Consider the following 27,320-nt stretch of genomic DNA (forward strand, 5'->3'; position numbering starts at 1 on the left):
GAGGGGCAACTTTTTCACTCAGATGGGGGTGAGTCTATGGAATGAGCTGTCAGAAGAGGTACCTGAGGCAGATACTATAACAACATTTAAAAGACACTTAGGCAGGTACATGGATAGGAAAAGTTTAAAAGTTTAGAGTGATATGGGCCAAATGCAGGGAAATGGGGTCGATGGGGCATCTTGATCAGCATGGATGTTTGGCCAAAGGGCCTGTTTCCATGCTGTGTGACTCTATGATTCTATTAGCAATGAAATGAATTGTAAAGAAGATCACAAACGATGACGTGAAAGAACAAATCTACCTGGGGGAAAATTGAAAATTGCCTTAGAATATCCCTGTCACAGGTCAAGGAAAGATCAGGTTGACCAACTAACCCAGAAACCAAGCTGTTTAAGACCTGCTTCACTCTTTGTCATTCATAGGCTTTGCATGTGCAGTGACACAACTGTTTGGTATCATTATACATCCCCAGAAGCCATACACGTGTCCACCATTAACAAAGGGCCAAGGTCAAACAACTGGAGAAAAGTATCTGATCATATTTTATGATTGAATTATAGAGACATATAAAATTTAAAAAGGACTGGACAAGCTAGGTGCAGGAAAAATGTTCCCAATGTTGGGGGAGTCCAGAACCAGGGGCCACAGTCTTAGAATAAAGGGGAGGCCATTTAAAACTGAGATGAGAAGGAACTTTTTCACCCAGAGAGTTGTGAATTTGTGGAATTCTCTGCCACAGAGGGCAGTGGAAGCCAAATCACTGGATGGATTTAAGAGAGAGTTAGATAGAGCTCTGGTGGCTAGTGGAATCTAGGGATTTGGGGAGAGGTTGGGCACGGGTTACTGATTGTGGATGATCAGCCATGATCACAATGAATGGCGGTGCTGGCTCGAAGGGCCGAATGGCGTCCTTCTGCACCTATTTTCTATGTTTCTTAATTTTTGACATTTATTTGCATGGCCATAAAAATAGAATGTTACATCATAAAATGTTAAGAATTGCAATTGAGAAGATGGCCAGGCATTTTTACTTTATCTCTTGTGCATATTTTACACCATTGTCCATTTAAAGATTCTAATTATGCAAATAGAATAAGGCATAACTTGCCTGTTTTTAATAGTGTAATGTAACTCCACAGGAGAAAACAAATGTTGCAGAGTTTATGGCTTTTATCTTATATTGTTATTTTTATGAGCGATCTGTTTAATATATTTGGAATACTGTAATCATTTTTTTGTTAAGCACATTTGGAGGGATTTGTTATTTATCTCGTTTAAAATATCTAGAAATAATCTCCCACTATTATTTTCCAAGCCATTGAAAATTAGACTTCACGAGATCAAGAATGTTTGATAGAACGGATAAAATGAAATTTCTTTCAAATATTATTACAGGAGCTCAGCAGGCCACCAGCTATTTAGTAATAAGCTGTGAAGATCTGTGACAGGCAGTTAGTTAGTGAATGTAAAGTTTATGAAGGAACATAAATAACTTGGTTGTGCATCAAATGGACCGGGTCTTAGACAATATTGCAAAGCAGACGATAATGGAACAGCAACTTGGATTTAACAGAGCAGCTATCTGAATAGCACCTCATCTTTCAGCTCGACAAATTGGAGCTTTCTGGACTCCAAACTGAATTCAATCATTTTGGATAAAGGTTTTGTTCTTTTCATTTAATCCTGTGTTAGGCCCACCTTTTGCTTCTTTGCATATTATATAACCAAAACCTTTTCCTTGCTCCAATGTCAATTTTTATGATTTAATCTCTCCTGCTTTCTGTCACGCATCATCTGATTTATTATTTACTCTTTATCTCCTCCTCCTCACTTCTGCTATAACTTAAAATTCATAAAAGGCCTACATAGACAAAGTCCTATTGCTCTTTCATATTACCTGCTGCTGATTATTTCTGTTTTATTTATGAATCTGAAGTTTGTTCTCTACCCCACACCAAACAGGGTGAATATAAATGAGCTTCAGAGCCAAAGACCTTTCCAGGCACAGCATTTCTTGATACGACATGTGCACTCTTTCCAAAATGTCAATATATGTGGTGTTATTATGATTGTGCATGATCAATAATGCCAAAACTTGGCATCCAAAGTCTTAGCAACCTCCACGCATATTTAATCAACAAAAAATCACTTATGAGCATTGCCACCTATTGCAAATATCAGCCCAAGGACACCACTGCTAATGGTACTCAAAATTGTAACTGCTCCAAATAATCGAGCCTCCACTTCAGGTTTAGGTTTGGGTTTATTATTGTCAAGTGCACCGAGGAACAGTGAAAAGCTTTGTGATGCATGCTATCCAAACTTTTCAGGTAATATTGCACATAAATACAATCAAGTCCAATCCAAGTACCATGGATAGATCAAAGGGGAAAATTACAGTGAAGAATATAGTTTTCAGCATTGTAGCGCATCGGTTCCACAGACAGAGTCCAATGTCGACAATAGGGCAGAGGTGAATCGGACAGTACCTGAGCATATGGATGGACTGTCCTGAAGCATGCTAACATAGGAGTTGTTGCTGTCCCAGAGTCTGGTGGTGAGCATTTTCGAGCTTCTGTACCTTCTGCTGGATAGAAGTAGGGAGAAGAAGGAATGACTGGGGTGGGATGTCTTTCATTATGTTAGCTGCTTTTCCGAGGAAGTGTGTAGATGGAAGAGTAGCTCTCAAGTACCTTTTTATGATATTGCACAGTCAACAGCTAGAGGTAAGGGAATAGTGTAGGAAGGAACTGCAGATGCTGGTTTATACCGGATAGACCAAAATGCGGGACTAACAGCGGGACAGGCAGCATCTCTGGAGAGAAGGAATGGGTGGCGTTTCGGGCGTTTCGGGTCAAGACCCTTTTTCAGACTGTGTAAGGAAATAGTGGTTAAGTTGTGATCATGTGAGGGTGGATTAGATTGAGTTGGGGGTCATGATTGGGTGGAGACAGTGACAGTGGCAAAGAGAACTTTTCTTATGTAAAGGCCACTGATCTGCAGATTTAGTTTAGTTTTGAGATTCAACCCGGAAGCAGGCCCTTCGGCCTACCGAGTCTGTACCGACCAGTGATCCCCGCACATTAACATTATCCTACATGAGGGACAATTTTCACATTTACACGAAACCAATTATCCTACGAACTTGTACGTCTTTGGAGTTTGTGAAGAAACCGAAGTTCTTGGAGAAAACCCGTGCAGGTCACTGGGAGAACGTACAAACTCTGTACAGACAAACACCCGCAACCAGGATCGGACTCGGGTCTCTGGCACTGTAAGCGCAGTAATGCAGCAACTCTACCGCTGCGCTATCGTGCCGCCCAGGAAGATGCTTCCTCGTTATGGAATTTGTGGGTTATCTGGGTGAATGGATACTGCCAACTATGGCCACATATGTGAATGATTTTGTAGAACTGTCAGGACCTAGAACTAATTTGCAGTCCATGGAAAACATGCAGTCAGTTTAAATTTTTTTTTAGAGTAAAGCAAATAAGTATCATGCTATGTGATAATAGTTCTAAGTTTCAGTAATTCTACTTTACAGCAGCTGAGTTAATGTTCAATTAGCTATAAAGCGGTTTGGCACTTCCTGAAAAGAGTGTGAAACATCTACAAATTAGGTTTTTTTTCTTTTTTTCGAAGCACATGAGGATTGGAAACGGAAACCATGCCTTCAGGTTAACGTGCCCCTGCTTCCCGTTCCAATCCTGTATTTTGTTAAACAGGATTGGAACAAGATTGAATCAGTCTGAAGAAGTTTAGTTTAGATTGGTTTATTATATTTTAGTTTAGTTTATTATTCTCATGAGTACCAGCTTTTTATTATGTGCCATCTAGGACTGATTAAAGATAGTTCGAAGATCACCAATGATGTAGGTGGAAGGTCAGGACCGCTGTCTAGCTGGTGAGAGGACGGTTCAGTTGCCTCATAACAGCTGGGAAGAAACTGTCCCTGAATCTGGAGGAATGCGTTTTCAAACTTTTGTACCTCTTGCCTGATGGGAGAGGGGAGAAGAGGGAATGACAGGCGTGGGACTGCTCATTGATTATGCTGGTGGCCTTGCCGAAGCAGTAAAAAGTGTAGGTGGAGTCAATGGAAGAGAGGTTGGTTTGCGTGATGGTCTGGGCTATGTCCACAACTCCCTGCAATTTCTGGTAGTCTTGGATGGAGCTGTTCCCAAGCCATGCTGTGATGTATCCCGATAAAATGCTTTCCACGGCACATCAATATGAATGAATGAATGAATGAAGCCTCTCGAAGCACTTCATGATGGTGGATGTCAAGGACACTGGATGGTAGTTATTAAGGCATGAGATCTTGTATTTCTTTCGTACCGGGATGAAGAAGGGAGGAGATTGTAGGGAGGCGAAGGTTCTATTCCCTACTACAATCAGCCTGAAGAAGGGTCCCAACCCAAAGCATCACCTGTCCAATCGCACCACAGATGTTGCCTGACCTACTGAGCTCCTCCAATGATTTGGGATTTGTTCCAGATTAAAGTATCTGCAGTTTCTTGTGTCTCTTGTCTTTAACTTGCCCAGGTCAACACTGTGGAAGTGAGACTAATATTGAAATGTTTTCTTCAAGAGATATTTTCCAACAGACAAAAATATGAAGGTGTAAAATTTCCAGCATGGTTTTCCTGATGAACCGTTATTTCTGCAGAGAATTTTCAGAAATGCCAAGAGACCCTTTGTGGAATTTATTAACTTAATATCTTATTGATATCATAGAAACATAGAAACATACAAAAATAGGTGCAGCAGTAGGCCATTTGGCCCTTCGAGCCAGCACTGCCATTCAATATGATCATGGCTGATCATCTAAAATCAGCGGCATCTAAAATCAGTACCCCTTCTTGCTTTTCCCTTATATCCCTTGATTCATTTAGCCCTAAGAGAGTTAGATTTAGCTTTTAGGGCTAAAGGAATCAAGGGATGTGGGGAAAAATCAGGAACGGGGTACTGATTTTAGATGATCAGCTATCAAGTCAAGTCAAGTCAATTTTATTTGTATAGCAAATTTAAAAACAACCCACGTTGACCAAAGTGCTGTACATCAGTTCAGGTACTAAGAACGAACATGCAATGGCACACAAACATAACAGCACACACATAAACAGTTCACAGCGCCCCCTCAGAGGGCCTCAAACGCTAGGGAGTAGAAATAGGTTTTGAGCCTGGACTTAAAGGAGCCGATGAAGGGGGCAGCTCTGATGGGGAGAGGGATGCTGTCTAGGAGCTGCAACCGCAATAGCACGGTCACCCCTGAGCTTAAGCCTAGACCGCATGATAGTTAGTAGCCCCAAGTCGGCCGACCTGAGGGATCTGGAGATAGAGTGGTGGGTTAGAAGATTTTTGATATAGGGGGGGTGGGGGGGCAAGCCCGTTTAGGGCTTTGTATGTGAATAGGAGGAGCTTGAAGTTGATTCTGTACTGTACTAGGAGCCAGTGGAGAGAGGCCAGAATCGGGGTGATGTGGTCCTTTTTACGGGTACCCGTCAGGAGTCTCGCTGCGGCGTTTTGGACCAATTGCAGGCGGGACAGGGATGATTGGCTGATCCCAGTGTATAGGGAGTTGCAGTAGTCTAGGCGGGAGGAAATGAATGCGTGGATGATTTTTTCAATGTCGTCAAATTGGAGGAATGGTTTGATTTTAGCTATGGTACGAAGCTGGAAGAAGCTGGCTTTTACCACAGCGTTGACTATTGACTGGCTGGAAGGGCCGAATGGCCAATTCCTGCACTTATTTTTCTATGTTTCTATGCTTTTAAATCTAACTACCTCTAGAAAACATCCAGTGAATTGGCCTCCTCTGCCTTCTGTGGCAGAGAATTCCACAGATTCACAACTCTCTGGGTGAAAAACTTCTTCCTTATCTCGGTCCTAAATGGCCTACCCCTTATTCTTCAACTGTGACCCCTGGTTCTGGGCTCCCCCAACATTGGGAACATTTTTCCTGCATCTAGTCTGTCCAATCCTTTAAGAATTTTATATGTTTCTATAAGATCCCCTCTCAATTCTAAATTCCAGTGAATACAAGCCCAGTTGACACATTCTTTCATCAGATGTAAATGAATATTTTAGAGTGGCAAAAAGGGAATAATTTAAAAGAACTGTTTGGTAGTGAAGCTTCATTTATTCCTGCTCTTCTTGAGACAAAAGTTAATCAGTGTGGCCTCATTCTGTGGACGAAGAGCTGGCATTGTGGGAGAACTTTTAAATTATTCAGTCCCATGCTTACCTAAGATGGTGTGGGCTTGGATGTCTTGGTTGTACATTATCAATTACAAAAGTATTTTATTGACTGTAAAATCTTTTAGGATGTGCTGGGATCGGGGAAGGCACTGTACCAAGGTAGAACAAAGGTGGACATGGCACGAAATTCTCTGTAACTTTGTCAGCGCCTTTTATGTGGCGATTATTTGCATCAAATAAAGAATTTCACTGTGAAATGAGACAATAAAACATTCATTCATTCATTCATTCATTCATATAAATCTTAGTCTTCTCAATAATCTTGCCACATTGTAAGCAAATAGGAGTGCATGTACATTGACAGAAGTGCTGAAGCTGCCACCTTCACAGTTTATCCTGGTTGCTACTTGATATTGTTAACTTACTGTACTTCTACAAGTGAAACCTTGGTGGAAGTGTGTGTGCTGGGGCTTTCAAATGTATATTGCAGACAAACTGAATGATCCATCAGTGTACATAGCGATCAAAGTAAAAGCTATTAGACTGCATGAGGTCATGTCATCTGCTGCTAGGGAATGTGAAACAGGTTTCCTATAACACTGCTATGGCAAATTAATGGATCTTGTGGTTTATAAATGAAAGTAAAACAGAAAATGTTGGAAACACTCAGCAGTTGAGGTAGCATTGGTGAAAAGAAAAAGTTATTTCATTCGGCAACTTTTCACCTGGTGGCACAGCGGTAGAGTTGCTGCCTTACAGCGCTTGCAGCACCGGAGACCCAGGTTTGATCCCAACGACGGGTGCCGTCTGTACAGAGTTTGTACGTTCTTCCCGTGACCTGCGTGTGTTTTCTCCGAGATCTTCATTTCCTCCCACACTCCAAAGACGTACAGGTATGTAGGTTAATTGGCTTGGTGTATTTGTAAATTGTCCCTAGTTTGTGTAGGATAGTGTTAATGTGCGGTGATCGCTGGTCCGTGCGGACTTGGTGGGCCGAAGGGCCTGTTTCCATGCTGTGTCTCCAAACTAAACCATCAATCAGAAGATTTCGGGTCAATGATCTTGGGTCCATCAGACCCGTCTGAAGAAGGGTCTCGACCCGAAATGTCACCCATTCCCTCTCTCCTAGATGCTGCCTGACCTGTTGAGTTACTCCAGCATTTTGTGATACCTTTGAGTCCATCAGAAGACGTTTTCATCAGAACTGCAACCAATTGAAGGTCATCAATCTAAAGGGTGTCGATGAAAGATTATTGATAAGAAATGTTCCAATAAAAGTTCAGAAACCTGAAACAATGTTTCTCTTTCTCTCTCCAACAACACTACTTAAGTTAGGAACAAAATGTTGGAGTAACTCAAACATTTCAGACAATATCCCTGGAGAAGAGGAATAGGTGATGTTTAGGGTCGAGACCCTTGTTCATACTGAGAGTCATGGGAGAATGAAACTAGAGGTATGGGAAGGTACAGAACAAATCACAGCTGACATCGATGACTCAAGAAATGTGGAGCCCACAATGGTCCATTGTTGGCTGTGGAAGAGGTGATAATGAAAGGATACAAACAGTGAAACTAGCAAGATGACTAGAGTTGAGGAGGGACAGAGAGTGAGGGAATGCACGGGCTACTTGAAATTAGAGAAATTAATATTTATGCCGCTGGGTTGTAAGTCTGCCACTTGTGAACACCATTCCTGCATTTATTCCCGATTTTCAGCATCAGCTGTAGTTTGCTTTCTGCAAATGGATCAGTAAAATTGAGATATCTTGGGCAGTTTCCCATATACCTTTCTCCATCTCTTGCATGGTCATGCTGAGTTGGCATATTTTGCGGAATTGTTTTCTGCTGGGTGGGGGTGATGTCTAGAGTAATGAAGCCAAACAGTCTCCGTCACAGCTAACTCATAGAGCAATGCGTCTACTTTGCAAGAAATCAACTCATGTTTTTGAGCCATGTACCATTCCATCACCAACCTGCAATGTCTTTCTAATGCCTTTGCATTTATAATATTGGTCACTGGATTTGGCAGACCGCAAACTGCTGGAGGAGCTCAGCGAGTCAAGTGATAACTGTGAGGAGAATGAACAGACAACATTCTGGGTTAGGACTGTACTTGTAACCCATATGGCAGTCATTGTTTATGAAATAAAACCAACTTTACCAAGGCTCAAAGTGTCAAGAAGCATTTAGTCTTTCCATAAACTAATGTAATTTTACTCCCTTCGAAAGTTACTTAACTTTGAGTGGCCAAGTAAATTTAGAAATTTGTTGTGAAGTGCAATGTTTTTTTCTGCAATGCAATTGAATGTTACTGGAAACTAATTTCTAAATGAAATTTGAGTACTTAGTGCCTGCAAAGTGCACTTATGTAAATTGTAGTTTGATGATCTGTGTATGTGCACAGATGCTACTGGATATCATTGGGAACACCATCAATGGACATGCACTGCAGCATTGAAGGTCCTTGTGCATTCGCTTTTGACCAAACGCAGGTTTGCATATAGTACATGCCTCTAATGCATGTACCTGAGACTTTTAGCAAGAGTAAGGGAATCAAGAACCAGAGGACATAGGTTCAAGGTGAGAGGGGAAAGATTTAATAGAAACCCGAAGGGCAAACCTTTCACTCAGAGCGTGATGGTTAATGGAACAAGTTGCCAGAGGATGTAGTTGATGTAGGTATTATAACAGCATTTAAAAGACACTTCGACAGGTACAAAGGATAGGAAAGGTTTAGAAGGCTATGACTATAGACAATAGGTGCAGGAGTAGGCCCTTCGGCCCATCGGCACTTCAAGCCAGCACCGCCATTCACCGTGATCATGGCTGATCATCCACTATCAGTACCCCGTTCCTGCCTTCTCCCCATATCCCTTGACTCCGCTATCATTAAGAGCTCTATCTAACTCTCTCATGAAAGCATCCAGGGAATTGGCCTCCACTGACTTCTGGGGCAGAGAGTTCCACAGCTTCACAACTTTCTGAGTGAAAAAGATTTTCCTCATCTCCGTTCCAAATGGCCTATCCCTTATTCTTAAACTGTGGCCCCTGGTTCGGGAGTCCCCCAACATTGGGAACATGTTTCCTGCCTCTCGCGTTTCCAATCCCTTAATAATCTTATGTTTCAATAAGATCCCCTCTCATCCTTCTAAATTCCAGAGTAGAGAAGCCCAATCACTCCAGTCTTTCAACATACGACTGTCCTGCCATTCCGGGAATTAACCTCGTGAGCCTACGCTGCACGCCCTCAATAGTAAGAATGGCCCTTTTGGGCCAAATGCTGCCATATTGGACAAGCTTAAATGGGGCATCTTGGTCACCATCAAAGAGTTGGACTGAAGGGCCTATTTTCATGCTGCATGACTCTAAGATTTTAAATGCACACTTTAAAAGGGGCAGTAGGAGGATGAACCGAGGTAATGCTTCCAGTGACTTCAAGGTCAGCTGCAGGAGGTGCCCCGGGACACAAAGATAGCCAGATGAGGAAAGAGGTGTCTGTCAGAGGGAACTGCTCCAGTTTATCGAGCTGGCGCCCACCGGAGTTTGGACTTTGAAATTCACATCAAAACATGGCCGTGCTTGCATAGGTGCCAAATAAAGCACGATTGAACTATTGAGACTAAAGTATAAACTACGATTGTCATCTGTATTATTCTGGCTCTCATTCCTCCTCAAAGTAAGATCTAGTTTTTACTTAACATTCTGTGGGATCACTTGAATTTGAACTCTGCTCTCTGTAATTGGATTCTCTTCCCTTGCCTGGTTGCTTTTGGCTCCAAGACACCCATCAAACAATCCCAGATACCACCAAACTGTTCCCCAGATTTCTCCTCTTCACCCATTAAAATCTTTCACACATTCTTCTCATTCTCCTCTCACATTCCCAAACCTCTAATCTCACTGCACTTTCCCTTGTCCCTAATCATATTAAAATAACGTTGCTTCACGGTTTTCCGGTTTACAAGATGCTGCTTTCATTGTTAAACATTATGAACATTGAGATGACCATGTGCCTTCCTGAACTGCTCCAGTGTTAGAATATTCAATATTGGCAATTTATTCCCCGCCACTGAATCAGTTCAATGAATAATTAATAGTAAACTGGTAAAGAGTTGTGAATCTGTGGAATTCTCTGCCTCAGAAGGCAGTGGAGGCCAATTCTCTGAATGCATTCAAGAGGGAGCTAGATAGAGCTCTTAATGTATAGCGGAGTCAGGGGGTATGGGGAGAAGGCAGGAACGGGGTACTGATTGAGAATGATCAGCCATGATCACATTGAATGGCGGTGCTGGCTCGAAGGGCCGAAGGGCCGAATAGCCTCCTCCTGCACCTATTGTCTATTGTATAGCCTCTACAATTCAGTTATTTCTTCTATGGGAAATATTAGCTGGAAACAAGGGACAGCATATGCTAGTTTATAAAGAAAGTCGCAAAGTGCTGGAGTAACTCAGCGGGTCAGGCAGCATCTGTGGAGATGCCTGACCTGCTGAGTTACTTACTCCAGCTATTTGTGTATTTTTATAAATATATTGCCTATAGACTTGCAGTCCTCTCACAGTACCAGTTACTAGCTTTGCCACAAGCCAGCATTGAACTGTAGTACAAAATATATATTTTAATTTCTTTCAAAAGATACAGCTTTAATAATAGTAATTTGTAAATACAAGGCTGAACATATGCATGGCTAGCATACTCAAGTGACTTACTGGTTCCATAATTTTGAAAATACAAATGCTGTCTGTCAGATAACATCTGTAAAAATTAGGGCACAATTTAACAGGATTCGGACCCCTGAGGTAGATTTTCAGTCTGCCTCCCAGGTGTACAACTGGTATTGTGCACCAGCTGTCTGCATCGAAGAAACCATTTGATTTTCATCTCCACTGAAATAGATGGAATGGGAAAAGCAAAATACAGAAATTGATGGTAATCTGAAGTAAAAATATAAAATGCTGCAAATACTCAGTGGGTCCGGTAGTACCCGTGGGGAAAGAAACACAGATTAACATTTCTGCTCAATTACCTTTCATCGCAACTGGCAAATTGAGAATTGAAAGAAGCTCTATGTTGTAAAGAAAGTGGGGATGGACATAGGCAAGAAATTAGAAGATCTATAATTGGATTAGGATCAGGAGACATTGAGTAGCACAAATGTGGTGGTACAGGCTGAAAGAAAGTGAGGAAGGAACAGCACAGTGGCACAGCTGGTAGAGCCACTGCCTCACAGCACCAAAGACCTGGGTTCAACCCTGACCTCAGGTACTGATCCAGGCTCTGTTCATCTGCTTTACCCAGAATACTACTTGCATTGAGATAAACATATTTCAATAGACAATAGGTACAGGAGTAGGCCATTCAGCCCTTCGTGCCAGCACCTATGAGTCGCAGTTATCTCTGCCTGCTCTTCCTTTCAGGCATACTTGCCATAATCTCTACCTTCTGATCAATGATTACACTTTTTGACCTGCTGCTCACATTACCACCCCCTGGTACTCTATTTTCGCCCCACTGGGTCTGCGCTGACCAGCGATCCCATACACTAACACCATCATATAAACTCGGGACAATTTACAATTCTTACTGAAGCCAATTAACCTACAAACCTGAACATATTTGGAGTGCGGTAGAAAACCAGAGCACTCAGGGAAAACCCATGCGATCACGGGGAGAACAAACAAACTCCGTACAGACTTTGTACTGTATATTCTGATAGTCTTCCTCACAGTCCACGACCCCAGCAATCTTGGTGCCATCTGAAATTTACTAAGCAACATGTTTATGTTTACATCCAAAGATAGACACAGATGCTGGAGTAACTCAGCGGGACAGTTTACATCCAAGTAATTTATATATGTCATAAACAGCAAAAGTCCCAGCACAGATTCCTGCAGAACTCGATTGGTCACAGACCTCCAGCTTGAAAACTGTCCTTCCACCATAACCCTGTCTTCTATCAATTAGTCAGTTCTGAATCGATATGACCAAGCCACTGTTAATCCTGTGCTACTTAATCTTCTGGATTAGCCTACCATGGGGGACTTTATCAAATGCCTTACTAAAATCTATGGACAACATCATGGATCACATTCATTACCTCCTCAAAAAAACTCAATCAAGTTAGTAAGACAGAACCTTCTGTGTACAAATCCATTCTGATTAAGCCATTCTCTTCCAAATCGGTGTAAATCCTATCCTGAAGAGTCTTTTCCAATAGCTTCCCTACCACTGACATGAATCTCACCAACCTAAATTCCCTGGATCCTCTCTACTTCCCTTCTTAAATAAAGGAGCATCATTTGTTTCTCCCCAGTCATCTGGGGCCTCGCCTGTGACTAGAAAAGGCACAAAGGACTTCTTCAAGGCTTCGAAAACGTTTGTTCTAGTTTTCTCTCCATGAATGGTGTCTGACCGATTGAGTATATCTGGAATTTTCTGCTTTTAATTACAATTGAAACTAGTAACGATACCAGTGGAATCTGCAAGATTAGTTCCATGCTTGCTCTGAAGAAGGGTCTCGACCCGAAACGTCACCTATTCCTTTCCTCCAGAGATGCTGCCTGACCTGCTGAGTTACTCCGGCATTTATGTCTGTCCTTGGTTTAAACCAGCATTTTGGTTTTATATTAGCAGCAACTTTTCAAGCAAATATTCAGTTCATCCCCTGTAAACCTTTCTATTCATAGACTGGTCACAGTTCCTTGAAAGGTTAAATGCTCCCCTCTCTACCTCACTGATCGTGGTATCAGTATCAGTGCATCAATCAGTTTCATTTAATTCAGATAGAAGGAGGGCATTGCCTGAATCAGCTGTGGCATCCAGGACTTGCAATGGAACACATTTAAATGCACATATATATATTCCTTGTAATTATTTAGAAACTCCTGAAGTAATGCTGTAAAATGACAATTGAATAAGCAACATTTTCCCACCCTTTACATTATTATGAGCATCTTATCTAGTATATCGATAATTGTTACTGTAACAAATTCTAACAGTCCAATATACTGTACACCATACTTATTATTTTAAGAATAGGTTATGCCAACTGGTCAACCTGAGGTGGTTCACCTTCAGCAACAGACTGGTTCCACCAAGATGCAGCACAGAATGCCACAGCAGATCTTTTTTCCCTGCGGCTATCAAACTGTCCAACTTCTCCCGCTGCAGTCATGGGGTAGACTGACTCCCCCCCCCCCCCCCCCTCCAAAATCTTTGTACATCCCCATTGTGACTTTCCTCTCATCACTTAAATTTCATGTTTCATATATGTTTCATGTGTTTTTATGACTGTTGGCAGACCAATTTCCCTCCTGGGATAAATAAAGTTCTATCGTATCATATTGTATGTTTCAGATCGGAACCCTTCTTGAGACTGAAAGTAGAGGTGGGGGGCAAGGAGGAGGGATCTTTTAAGATTACTTATCTCTGTTATTTGTCAATACTAGCTTGATAATGAAGATATCTTCCATCCAAGGAACCCGACAGTCTTTTCAGGTGAGGCAGAGGTTCACTTGCACCTCCACCAACCTCATCTACTGTATCCACTGTTCCAGGTGTCAACTTCTGTACATCGGCGAGACCAAGCGCAGGCTCGGGGATCATTTTGCTGAACACCTCTGCTCAGTCCACCTTAACCTACCTGATCTCCTGGTTTGTTCAGCACTTTAACTCCCCATCCCATTCCCAATCTGACCTTTCTGTCCTGGGCCTCCTCCATTGTCAGAGTGCGGCCCAGCGCAAATTGGAGGAACAGCACCTCATATTTCGCTTGGGTAGCTTACACCCCAGCGGTATGAACATTGACCTCTAACTTCAAATAGCCCTTGCTTTTCCTCTCTCTCCATCCCTTCCCTCTTCCCAGTTCTCCAATCAGTCTTCCTGTCTCCGACTACATTCTACCTCTGTTCCGCCCACTCCCCTGATATCAGTCTGAAGAACGGTCTCGATCCGAAACGTCACCCATCTCCAGAGATGCTGCCTGTCCCGCTGAGTTACTCCAGCATTTTGTGTACATCTTCCTCTATCTATGTCCAGTTATTTTCCAACATTGTGCATCATTTTCATGAAATGCTTGGCATGTTGATCATCTGGAATTTGCCATTCAGCTTTACTGTACCTTGAGCATTTACTTATCATGTCCGCTGCGTAATCTACAGATTTAGAAATAGAATGCCCTGACCATGCAAAACATTTATCAACATCCCAAGCAGTCAATGGCAATACAAAACGGCATAATGGTCTGAACTTCAGTTTAAACTGTCACGAGCAATTGTCCATGTTTACGATGCAGCCCACAGGCAGAATGAATGTTGCTACGAAAAGGCTGAAATTTGAAGGTGAATAGATGTCCATTTGCCAGTTAATTGAATCTTTTAATAGTAATTTTCTTTTGGCACTGCTGATCTCTTGGTTAAATAGCTTACATATATATTCCTTGATCTCAACTTGAAGACCTCAATCAGAAGGTGGTGGGTGCCTGAAATGTGCTGCCAGGGGTAGTGGTGGAGGCAGATACAATAGTCCTGTTTAAGCAGATTTAAGATTGGCACATGGATATGCATGGAATGGGGGAATATTTGATCAGGCAGAGATTAGTTTATAATAGACCAAGTGGACCCGTTGGGCCCAAACCTCTACTGCATTGGTCCAGCACCCTCTCCTCCCACACTCACCCACTCCATCCCCCCTCAAACCCCTAAACCTCTCCTGCATTGGTCTAGCACCCTCCCCTCCCTCACTCCCCCCTTCCCCTCCCCCCCACTCACCCACTCCATCCCCATCAACCCTCCTCCCCTCCCCCCCACTCACCCACTTACCTACTCCATCGCCCCTCAACCCCCCTCCTCCCCTCCCTCACCCACTCCATCCCACTTCCTCCCCTCCCCCCCCCCACTCAGATCGACGGGCCCCTACTGTGCACGCGCAGACTGACGTCAAAAAACTCTTCCCGGCGGGAGGGGGGGAGCAGGTGAGTGGGTAAGGGTCGGGCGCCGGTCCACCCGGTGGGGGGGGGGGGGGCATAGCGCATTTATTAAAGTTAGACCCCCCTCATTGGCCTCAGGAAAAAGGTGTCCCCAGGACAAAGGTGAGTAAGGTGGTCCTAAAATTGTCGCCCTATTGTGTGATGGGGGCAGTAAAATAAGGCACCTTCAAACAGGCACGATCAAACAAATAAACAAATAAACAAACAGAGTGTTTTAGTAATAGGTATACTAGACTAAGGTGGACCCGTTGGGTCCAAAGCTCTCCTGCGGGCCCCTGGGGAGGGGGGGAGTGCATCTATTAAAGTTAGCGGCAGCTCGTGGGCTCAGCAGCGCCCTCCCCCTCATTTGCCCCAAACCCCTCCTCCCCCGCACTCACCCACTCCACCCCCCAACTCCCCTTATCTCCCTCTCCTCACCCCATCACCCACTCCGTCCCTCCCTCAAACCCCCTGATCCCCCACTCCTCCCCTCTCCCCACTCACCCACTCCATCCCCCTGGGGGGGAGGGTAGGAGGGGGGTTGAGGGGGGGATGGAGTGTGTGAGTTCATGGGAAGAGCTGGGGCGATGCTCCCCTTACATGGGATCCGGACCAATCGGGCGTTGAGCAGGATGGAAGGACTTTTTTTTAAAAGAATGAAATAAATCTTTCTTTAAAATAAAGCATATCTTCTTTAAAGTAAACGTTTTTTTTAAATTATTTGATCTAAACTGGTTTTTTTAAATGAAAAAAATCTCCCTCCCCCCTCATTGGCCGCCACTGCCATCACTCTGGCGGGTTCCGCCCTCGTCGGTCATCGTTCCCCTCCCCCTTCATTGGCCGCCTCTCTGGTGGGTCCCATTGTGACATCATACGCTGAACATGGCAAGCGCCAGTATGTTAAGGTAATTTTTAAACTTTAAAATCTCTCTAACTTTAAAAATATAAGACCAAGTTGAATGAAACTTGGATGAAAGTGTCCCCAGGACAAAGGTGAGTAAGGTGGTTCTAAAATTGTTGTGCTTTCATGTGACGGGGGCACAAAAATAAGGTTACATCACAGCAAATGAATAATCAAATAAACACAAAGTTTGAGCAAACAAATAATCAAACAAACAGTGTTTTAGTAATATGTAGATTGGTATCATATTCGCCACAGACATTGGGGGCCAAAGGGCCGGTTTGTGAGCTGTTCTATGTACTTAGGGAATGTTTTTTTTTTTTTTCTTCTTAATATGAGGCTGTAATTTTTTTTACTTTTTAATTATTTTTTTTTTAATATCAAAAAATACTTTATTCAAGTAATAAATATCATTTACAAAACATCTTTTTTAAACAAACCCATCCGACATTTCCGGAGGTTACACATTCAATACAGGCATTTACTTAGACATTTATTTACATTTACATACATTTACCCAGTATCCCTTTTTAAATGCAGGGCAAAGTCAATTCTGCTTGTCAATCACTTTAACTTGCCCTCCCATTCCCATACTGACTTTTCTGTCCAAGGGTCTCCTTCACTGTCAGGGTGAGGCCACATACAAATTGGAGGAACAGCACCTCATATTTCACTTTGGTAGCTTACAATCCAGCAGTATGAATGTTGATTTATCTAATTTCAAATAACACTTGCATTGCCTCCCCTCCCCTCCCTCTCCCCACCCCCTCCCTTCTCCACCCTAGTCGTCCGACCAGTTCCACTGGTTGCATTCTTGTATCCCTCTTGTCCCTCAGCCAACAATGGGCCATTATGGTCTCCACCCTCCCTGAGGACATCTGATGCTGGCCCTGATTTTTTTCTGCCCTTCTTTTGCTTCCAGTTTATTTTTCCCTCCTATCCGCCCTCACCTTTACTTTCAGTCTGAAGAAGGGTTCCGATCTGAAACATCACCTATTCTTTTTCGCCTGAAATGCTGCCTGGCCCGCTGAGTTACTCCAGCATTTTGTATCCATCTCAGGTCTAAACGGGCATTCGCAGTTCCTTCCTGCACATGAAGTCTGGTTCTGGTTCTGGTTGATTACTGCGCAGGTTGGAGTGAGTAGAGTAGTCATTAAATTTTGAAGTCAGTTAAGTTCAGTCATTGAAAATGGCTTCAGTCAAACTCAATAAATATATGTGTTGAAAGATTTTCCAAGCTGTAATGGCAGGGACAAGAACTTAAGGACCTGTCCCACCTTGGCGATTTTTAAGGCGACTGCCGGCGACTAGGCTGGCGACTAGGCTGTCGCCGCACGGTCGGTGGTGTGTGGCGGGGTGTCGCGGGCATGGTCGTGAGAAGTCTCCAATGAGTCATAGCTTTACTCGGGTCGTCGCGGAAATTTCTCTCTGCTTGAAAATTTTCGGCGACAGCTGGTTTGACGCCAATGATCGTAGCTTGTCGTATCCTGTCGTGGGCGCTGTCGTAGGTTGTCGCCAGGTTGTCGCCAGGTGACTTTGGTTGTCACCAGTGCTGATCCACCTTTTATAAGAATTTTGTATGTTTGAATAAAGTTAATTTTGGACATTTTGACCAAAGATTGATGTTTGAAGTTATTGTATTTCAGAGTAGTTTCTCATGGCATCTCTTTCAAATATTTTAATTTCATTTATTTTGACCAATAAAACAAACACAAACATAAGCATTGCACTGCATTGAAAACCGAAATCTTTTCATTTATTTTGACCAATAAAACAAACACAAACACAAACATTGCACTGCATAGAAAAGCAAACTCTTTTAATTTATTTTGACATTGCACTGCATTGGGTCTCTTCAGGGACAAGGGCTTCAACCACACAGACTTCTTCTTGGGCTTCTTCTTCCCCATTCTTTTTGTCCTTGTGTCTTGCAGAATTTTAAGCATGAGGGCCGCTGCAAGCAGCAGGGCTTTCATTTGATGGAAGAGCAATGCCAGCATATGTTGCTTCCTGGCTGTCATGATGCTGAATGATCGGAGACCCTACCCAAACCCATTTTTGCGCCAAAATTACGTGAAATGGCTACCGTTGTCATCAGTTGTGACCTGACAGGGTTGTAGCTTGTCGAAGGTGGAGGTAGGTTGACTTCGGTTGTTGTAGTCGCCGTCGTAGGTGGACGTCCTAGGTAGCGATGACTGGGTCGCCGGTTGTCGGCAGCTTGCCGTCGCCCAGGTGGTAGGTTGTCATAGCTTGTCATAGGCATTGTCGTAGGGGGAGTCGTAGACATTGTCGTAAGGTTAACAAAATTGAAGGTTTTTCGGCAATCTGCTACGACTTTGACAGTCGCCGGCATTCGCCTTAAAAATCGTGGAAGTGGGACAGGCTCTTTACACATTTACAAAACATATTCCTCCTATTTTGGACCTAATTGTTACATAGCATAAACAGTTTATTACAGTTCTACTGTCATTTATCTTCACTCATGAAGAGCAGTGGTTATATTTTTTAATTACTTTACAGGCTTTGGAATGCATCATAAATCGTTTTCAAAAATATCTGCCAAATATCTTGCTGTAAGCCGGCATACATGAGGGAGAGTTCCTGCTTCGGGACTCCTTTGTGAAACAGTTCACCAATATTTGATTCAACGTGGTTCCCAATTGTATTGCTGCCCAACGATTTCATGAATTATATCTTTCCATTTTAGTGAGTTTTTTTGTTGGTGCTCCCTGCACACTGTCCTAGAAGTTGAGAATGGATTTTTATAATTTTATGTGTGATACACTGCATAGGTGTTCTGAAAGCTGACAGATCATTTTGCTAGCAAACGCAGAAGCTGCAACGCTGCAGAATTTATAGCAGGTCAGGATTTCCCTTAATTCTTTTGTGGCAAAATCTGGCTTTTCGTTCCTTTATACGCACACACAAACACACATCACTTTTCTTTTGCCCCTTTTCCACCCTTCTTCCTCTCACTGTCAGGTCGCTGAATTATCCATTCGACAAGTAAGTCGGAATGGTAAGCTGTCTTTTGGCACTTGCAGCCTTCCTAAAGTAAAATATAAATTCTGCTCCATTGACATTTATTGCCCCATGGAGTTTTATCAGTAAATATATACTTTGCCAAGTAGGCCTTCGGGGAAAAAGGGGGTATTTTTCCCCCCAGTATTTATAGGTTAAAACTAACAATTCAAGCATTAATATACTTAACAACTGAATTTCCACACCAGACCAAGGCAGAGAATTGTAATCCTCAATGTGAAGACATTTCTACTTATTGCAATCGCAATTGCATTCAACATAAAATTATGCTCTCTATTTCTGGGTTCTCTGGGAAGGAGAAACATTACAACCCAGCGAAATGGACATTGAATTCTCCAAATTTGTGTAAAAGGATCCTGATTTTCCTCTTCTCCCATTCCTCCCCGCCTCTGCTCACATTTATCCCACTCTTCCCAACACCTTTTTACTTCCCTTCATCTTTACGCTCATCTCCCAACCCTCCCGACTCTGAGTCCCCCATTGACTCTTTCTCCTACCCTCTGCACCTGTCCCCTGCCCCTTCCACCATATTCCTTCCTCCAGCTTTACATTTCATTTGACCTCTTCTTTCCCTATCTGACCACCCTCCTGACTCTTTCTCACATCTAGCCCTTGTCACCATCTCCACTCATCTGTCAATGACACCCCCCTCCTTTTACACGTATCTCACATCACTTGCCGGGCTTTACCTCAGCCCAATATATATCTTTTCCCGTTTCCCCCTCCGCTACTCCATCAATCCGAAGAAGGGTCCTGAGTCTTCACTCCACAGATTCTACTTGATCTGCTGTGTTCCTCCCATATTTTGTTCTCTGCTCAATCTTGTTAAGCCTTCTTAGAGCTCAGATCCCTTTTACATGCCTCAAAGAGTTCATCTCTCCCTCTTATAAGCTTCAGTGGATATAGGCCTAACATACTCAATCTCTCCTCAAAAGACAAATAGTACATGTCAGAAATCAATAGTGGCTATACCTCATTTTCATTTCCCATGGATTTCTTATTCATTCATTCAGTCTGCAAATGACAATTATTCATCTGTTGATTTTGTGTGACAGAAATTCATGCTGTGTGGATCTGGAACGATATACATATGTTCCTAATTATATTAACCTTCAGATAAGTGAGAATCCATTTATTGTTGTCTGTTTAACATAGAACAGTGCTGATAGACACACTGTGCTGGAGTAACTCAGTGGGTCAGGTAGCATCTCTGGAGAAAAAGCTTGACCCACTGAGTTACTCCAGCACTTTGTGTCTATCTTTGGTATAAACCAACATCTGCAGCTCTTTGTTTCTATATAGAATAGTACACCACAGGTACAAGCCCTTCGACCCTCAATTTTTGTGCCAAACATGATGTCCAGCTGAACTGATCTCATCTGCCTGCAAATGTTCTATATACCTCCTTTCCCTGCAAATCCATGTGTCTATCTCTAAGCTTCTTAAACACCACTATCATAAAAGCCTCCACCACCACCCCTGGAAATGCATTCCAGGCTCCCACCACCCTCTGTGTAAAACAATATTGGCCCACACATGTCTATTATAGGGAGGCACTATGCTGCAGAGTTAGAGCTGCTGCCTGACAGCGCCATTGACCCAGGTTCTATCCTGACTAGGGGTGTTCTCTGTACGGCGTTTATATGTTCTCCCTGTGACTGCTGGGTTTTCTTCGAGTGCTCGGGTTTTCTACCCACATTCCATTGACGTGCAGGTTTGTAGGTTATTTGGCTTGTAAGTTGTCCCCATTGTGTTAGGATAGAACTAGTGTATGGGTCTGCATAGACTCAGTGGTGCAGCGGTAGAGTTGCTGCCTTACAGTGCTTGCAGCGTCGGAGACCCAAGTTCGATCCCGACTACGGGTGCTGTCTGTACGGAGTTTGTACTTCTCCCCGTGACCACGTGGGTTTTCTGCGAGATCTTCGGTTTCCTCCCACACTCCAAAGATGTAGAGGTATATAGGTTGCTACGCATTGTGTATGTGTAAATTGTCCCTAATGTGTGTAGGATAATGTTGATCAGGGATCGCTGGTCGGTGTGGACTTGGTGGGCCAAAGGGTCTGTTTCCACGCTGTAAACTAAACAAAAACTCGGTAGGCCAAAGGCCCTGTTTCCACGTTGTAAACTAAACTAATAAACTAAATTATATTTCCCCCTCTCATCTTACAGCAATGCCCTCTGGTGTTGGACATTTTCACCCTGCAAAAATGGTTCCAACTATCTAGTGTATCTATGACTCCCATAATCTTGTATACTTCCATCAAGTCTTCCCTCAACATCTGATGTTCCAGAGAAAATAATCCAAATCTTTCCAACCACACGCTCTAGCTGAAACACTGTAATCCAGGCAGCATTCTGGTTTGATCATTTTAACATTGTTTATATATTTGTATAAAAAAATCAAACTTGATATTCTCGCATTGTGCTAACTGCATAGAGGTGGCAGAGACCTTGGTTCAATCTTGACCTAGGGTACTGCCTGTGTGGAGTTTGTCTGGTTTCCCTGGGACCATGTGGGTCTCCTCTGGGTGCTCCGGTTTCCCCCACATCCCAAAGACCTAGAGTCACGAGTGTTTAATTGTCCTTTGTACCAAAACAGAACAATGACATTCTGACTTGCAGTGACGCGCGGGTTTGTAGGTTAATCGGCCGCTGTAAATTGGCTCTAGTGTGCGGATGAATGGATAAGAACGTGGGGTAATTTAAAATTTGTGAGAACAAGAGATCAGTGGTCAGTGTGGACTTAGTTGGCCAAAGGGCCTGTTTCCATGCTGTATATTTTGATACAATGATTCAGTTCAGTCAATTTAAATGATAATGAGATTACCAACAAATCCACCAAATCCACTAATTGTCTCAGAAAATGAACTTTATTTGGAGTAGTTACACTTTGTACAATTTTGTTCTCTCTAATCCCCTTTAGTACCTCATATAAACAGTTGATTTTGATGGCTAAGCCGAGACTAAGGATGTGAGTGGACTGTTATGTTGTCAAAGGATGTGAGTGGACTGTTATGCTGCCATGGGGCAGCCACTGGGCACGTACACCATCAGCTCTCATTGCAGCGTGAATTACTTTTTCTGTAAATTCATATATGGAAATTCAGCTGGTCCCTCTGTACACATCATGTGTACACATGTACAGGGTCTGTCAGGCAAGCAGAGTGATGGCAAAAGCCATGCAATGGTTATCTTGGCATTGCTTGTGCAAAAGTCCTCAAGAGCTTTACTGTCACATGTACTTAGGTAAAGTGAAATTCCTTTTTTTGCATACGGTTCAGTAAAAATCTTACTATCCATGAGCACAATCATACTTAAGTACTAAATGGTAAGAATAGTTGGCTGAGGCTGTGCACAGGAGTTGCCATGTTCCTGGTACCACCTTGTAACCTTCAAGTTCAGGGTTGTTAAAAATGTTGTCTTAACTTGACCATAAAGGCCTATTGCCTGGGGTTAGAACATAGAACATAGAAAAATCGGTGCAGGAGTAGGCCATTCAGCCTTCGAGCCAGCACCGCCAATCAACCTGATCATCTAAAATCAGTACCCCGTTTCTGCTTTCTCCCCATATCCCTTGATTCCCTTAATCCTAAGAGCTAAATCTAACTCTCTCTTGAAGTTGTCCTGGAGGGGGCACCGGATCTGAGTTGCAAGGGATGGCTTGGTCAGGTGATTTTGTCAATGTCTTCCACCTTTGCATGTTTAAGGCCCGTGAATGGTCTGGGATACTCACAGCAAAGCAGCAGTAACTTGAGGTTTGAGCCCTGCCTCGACATCGATGAAAGAGATCAAGCACGTCTGCCATTTTTGCAACTCGCTAAGTTGTTAAGTATTTGTTTAGTTTAGAGATCTCCCAGCAGTGCATCGAAGAGAAGCCACCATTGTAAAGCTGAGAAAAGTTTCCTTTACAAAGAGACCTTTTCTTCATTACCACTGTGCCATGCTAGATAACAAATCACCATCTATCAAGAATGTTCCAAAAATAATATGCTGAAGAAACTTTGTGGGTCAGGCAGCATCTGGGAAGGAGATGCACAGGTGATATTTCAAATTGGGATCCTTCTTCAATCTGAAGTAAGAACCCAATCTGAAAAGTCATCTGTCCATTTAACCACCTAGATGTTGTCCAGCATTTAACCCCCTGGATGTTGTCCTGCCCCCTAGAATCATTTAGCCCCCTCAGAATCATTTAACATGAATGCTCACTTTCTCCTTTTCAGATGGATAGCTTCTGAACAGTACACATCAATGAAGGGATGCATTGTCTCCTCAGTGTCATGGATGGCTGTAAAGAGGAATGCCATTCTCTTACCTCCATTCCTCTCTGTAATTTTCATTTCATTGCTGAAGAGTCATCCACAGAAAAACATCTGATTACCATCCTCGGGTTTTTCAAATGCTCACAAGGGGTTAACATGTCCAGCCACTCAAGCCTCACCTCAATCACCATGGAGATTTCATCTGGGAGTAATCCAAACTCATTGCACAAGTTGATCTTTTCATGGTTTGGGGTTTGATGCAGTCACATCATTGTTGATTGTAATTGCTGGAAGCACTTTGCTTCACACAGCTCTCAGCAAAATTATAGTGTTATACTGCTACTTTCTCACATGAGCAAGGCTGTTTAATTCTCCTTGACAGGCATACACAATGGAAAGGGGGACATTACAGAAGCTTTTATCCCCCTCCCCCACTTCCTCTTCCTCCTCTCTTCCTCACATCCCCTTCCACCTATATCCCTTCCTCTGGCTTAAATGTCATGCCTACTCTCTCCTCAGCTCCTTATCGCACCACCTTTTTGACTTTTCATCTCTGGCCTTTGTTCACCCAGCTAACAGTCAACCCTCCTCCCCCTTAACTTTATCCTCCTTTCACTAGCCAGGCTTTGTCCCATCCTCCCCACCTCTCTTCTAGCATTTAACCCCCTACTACAATTGGTCGAAAGAAGGGTCCCAACCCGAAAAGCCGCCCATCCATTCCCTCCAGGGATGTTGCCTGACCCGCTGAGTTACTCCAGCACTTTGTGTTTTACTTCATTGTTGATGGCCATTGACATCAGAAGCAGCTATGATAACTGTAATGGATGCAGAACAGGAAGTGATGAAATATCTGGAGGTGGGAAATGTGGGAGGTGGGAGGCTCAGATGTTATCATGTAACTGATGAGTGAGTGTGTACGTTGAAGAGGGCAGCTGCCTTTCAACTATAATCCTCAGTAGTGAAGCGTCATTCAATGAGGAATAGTCTGGAGTATCATCACATGGCAAGCATCCATCTTTCAAACTTCCTTGAGGAAAGAAAGCCAGCCAGTGCAATGATGAGCATTTGTTACACTGTGATTGGGAACACACAACTGATAAAGAAGAATCCCACAAAAAAAGACAACTCTTTGACATATATATATATAAATAAAACTATATACACTTAAGCAGGAAATTAAGTAGGCAATCTTTCATTATAATAATCATCCTCGAGATCTTCTCATTTTCTAACCCTTTGTGTAGGTTGACACAGAATCTGGCAGTGTTGCAGTGTTCCTATGTGTCTGAAGCCTGCCTTCTGGAAGACGATTCCCTCTCAATTGGAGTGGGAACAGATGGCTTTGAAGCTCCACAACAACCTCTTGCCTTCGAGGGGCTGGCTTCATCCTGCTTCCTGCTGCCAACTGACAGATTGGCAGTCTGGGATTGCTGGCGGTGGGGCATGTGGGCATGCTGCCCGGGAGTTGGCTTAGTCAAGTGACTTTGTGCCCACTTGAGGGGGATAGAGGTGCCCTTCAACGGAACATCAGGCAGCATCCCGGGGGAGTGAGGGCACAATGGTGGGATAGCACTCAGACCAATCCACCACTATGTCAACCCTCTAAATCTGCTGCCCTCTTCCGCTCTCCTCTGGTTCCCCAGCTTCTCTTGCTTCATTCATTCTTCCTCTTCTGAAGAGGCAACAACGCAAGCCTTTGTTAATTCCCTCCAAAGACAAAACGGAGGATTGTCTGGCTTATAAGATGTGACATCAAGCTGCCTTCATGTTTGCAACAGCACCACAGCAGTTATACGGACATACAGCATAGAAACAGGTCCCTTGGTGAAAGTCTGTGCTGACCAGCGACCACGTTAAGCATTGTTAAGTAAATCATTAGGAATGTTGCCTTCAGAATGAAACATTGGAGCACATACCTGGCAGGTTTCATGCTTCCCAGCTGAGTGTAGCTCTGTATCCCCAGTGCCCATAAATCTCTGTGCGGTTTCCATCTGATTGATGAGGTGCTACTTCCTGTGACGCACTCGGTCAGTGTGTAATGCCTCCGAAAATGTACACCTCCAGATTCAGGGCTGGTTTCTTCTCAGCTGTTTTTTGGCAACTGAACCATTCTACCACCAACCGGAGCTACCAGTCCTGAGCTGCTACATACCTCATTGAAGACCCTCGGACTATCTTTAATCGGACTTTAGTGGTCTTTACCTTGCACTAAACGTTATTTCCTTTATCATGTACCTATATACTGTGGACTGCTCGATTGTAATCATGAATAGTCTCTCCACTGAGTAGTTCGCACACAACAAAAAGCTTTTTACTATACCTCGGTACACGTGACACTAAACTAAACTAAACTCCTATTCCAGGCCTAATTGGAGAAGATAAAGGATATTTTTGGTGAGCTAGGTGGGTGTGTGTACTTGTCCCACGTTTCCATTTTAATGCTTTATACCTAAATCTGGGGGAAATTGCATGGTAATGTGATGGCGGGTAGTATAGGAGAGAGACGGATTTGTAACGGATTGTCCACAGAGTTAATATAATATATTCCTTTATTTGTCCCACACCAGGGAAATTTGCAGTGTTACAGCAGCAAAGTGGATAGCAAGAGACATTCATTATAAATAAAAAATAAAGATAAGGTTAATTGGCATCGTTTACTGTGTTTTTAAAAAAAACTGTTACTTTTAACTGGTCTGTTGACTCGTCTGCTGGGAGCAGTGCTGGTTGTGCAGTCTCACAGCAGCGGGAAGGAAGGACCTCCGATATCTCTCTTTCACACACTTGGGGCGAAGGAGTCTGTCACTGAGGAAACTACTCAGTGCAGTGACAGTGTCCTGCATGGGGTGGGGGTCGATGTCCAGCAGCAATGTTATCTTTACCATCATCCTCCTTTCTCCCACCGCCTGTACTGAGTCGAGGGGGCAACCCAGGACAGAGCTGGCCTTCCTGATCAGCTTGTCAAGTCTCTTCCCCTCCGCTGCTGAGATGCTCCAGCAGACCACTCCATAGAAAATGGCTGATGCCACCACGGTGTTGTAGAAGGTCCTTAAGGGTGCCCCCTGCACTCCAAGTTAAGTGCAAGCTTGTATGTGTGTCAAGAGGTTAGTGGTGTGAGGGAAAGAAAGAGGCAGGGAAACATAGAAAAATAGGTGAAGGAGTAGGCCATTCGGCCCTTTGAGCCAGCACCGCCATTCATTTTGATTTACTTCTTATTGAGTCCACATCACAAGATTAGAAATTGTTCCATCAGAGCTAAACACACCTCTCGGCATCTGCATACAATGGCGTCTTGCACTTCTTGTGCGTGGTGGTGGAAACAGGGCCGCGATGTAAACGCTCTTTCCTTGACCCCATTCAATGTGATCATGGCTGATCATCTAAAATCAGTACTCCGTTCCTGCTTTACTTGCCCCCATATCCCTTGATTCCTTTAGCCCTAAGAGCTAAACCTAACCCTCTCTTGAAAATATCCAGTGAATTGCCTTCTGTGGCAGAGAATTCCACAGATTCACAACTTTCTGGGTAAAAAAGTTTTTCATCATCTCAGTTCTAAATGGCCTACCACTTATTCATAAACTGTGACTCCTGGTTCTGGACTCCCCCAAAATCGGGAACATTTTTCCTGCATCTAGCTTGTCAAATCCTTTAATAATTTTATATGTTTCTATAAGATCCCCTCTCATCCTTTTAAATTCCTGTGAACACAAGCCCATTCGACCCATTCTTTCAAGATATGTCAGTCCCGCTATCCCGGGAATTAACCTGGTCTCGTTGCACACCCAGGTCTCGTTGCACCTCCCCTTTTCCTCATCTGACACCATTTAGATAATAATCTGTCTTCTTGTTCTTGCCACCAAAGTGGATAACTTCACATTTATCCACATTATACTGCATCTGCCATGCATCTGCCCACTCACCCAACCTATCCAAGTCACCTTGCATGGCATCCTCCTCGCA

The 27,320-nt window shown here is 43.4% G+C and overlaps 1 protein-coding gene across 3 annotated transcripts in view; it reads left to right on the top strand.

Moving 5' to 3' along the window:
- The window catches only part of sgcz (sarcoglycan zeta), a 728,908-nt gene that overhangs the window by 294,012 nt on the left and 407,576 nt on the right, over positions 1–27,320 (top strand). Inside the window, exon 1 of one of the 3 annotated variants that reach the window (XM_078398126.1) lies at positions 18,018–18,198. The exons of the other annotated variants lie outside the window; for them this stretch is intronic. The gene's annotated coding sequence lies outside the window, so the exon portion shown is untranslated. Of the gene's footprint in view, positions 1–18,017; positions 18,199–27,320 lie in introns of those variants that run through there. 3 annotated transcript variants of the gene reach the window in all.

Source organism: Rhinoraja longicauda, chromosome 1 (assembly GCF_053455715.1).
Source record: "Rhinoraja longicauda isolate Sanriku21f chromosome 1, sRhiLon1.1, whole genome shotgun sequence".
Lineage (NCBI taxonomy): Eukaryota > Metazoa > Chordata > Chondrichthyes > Rajiformes > Arhynchobatidae > Rhinoraja > Rhinoraja longicauda.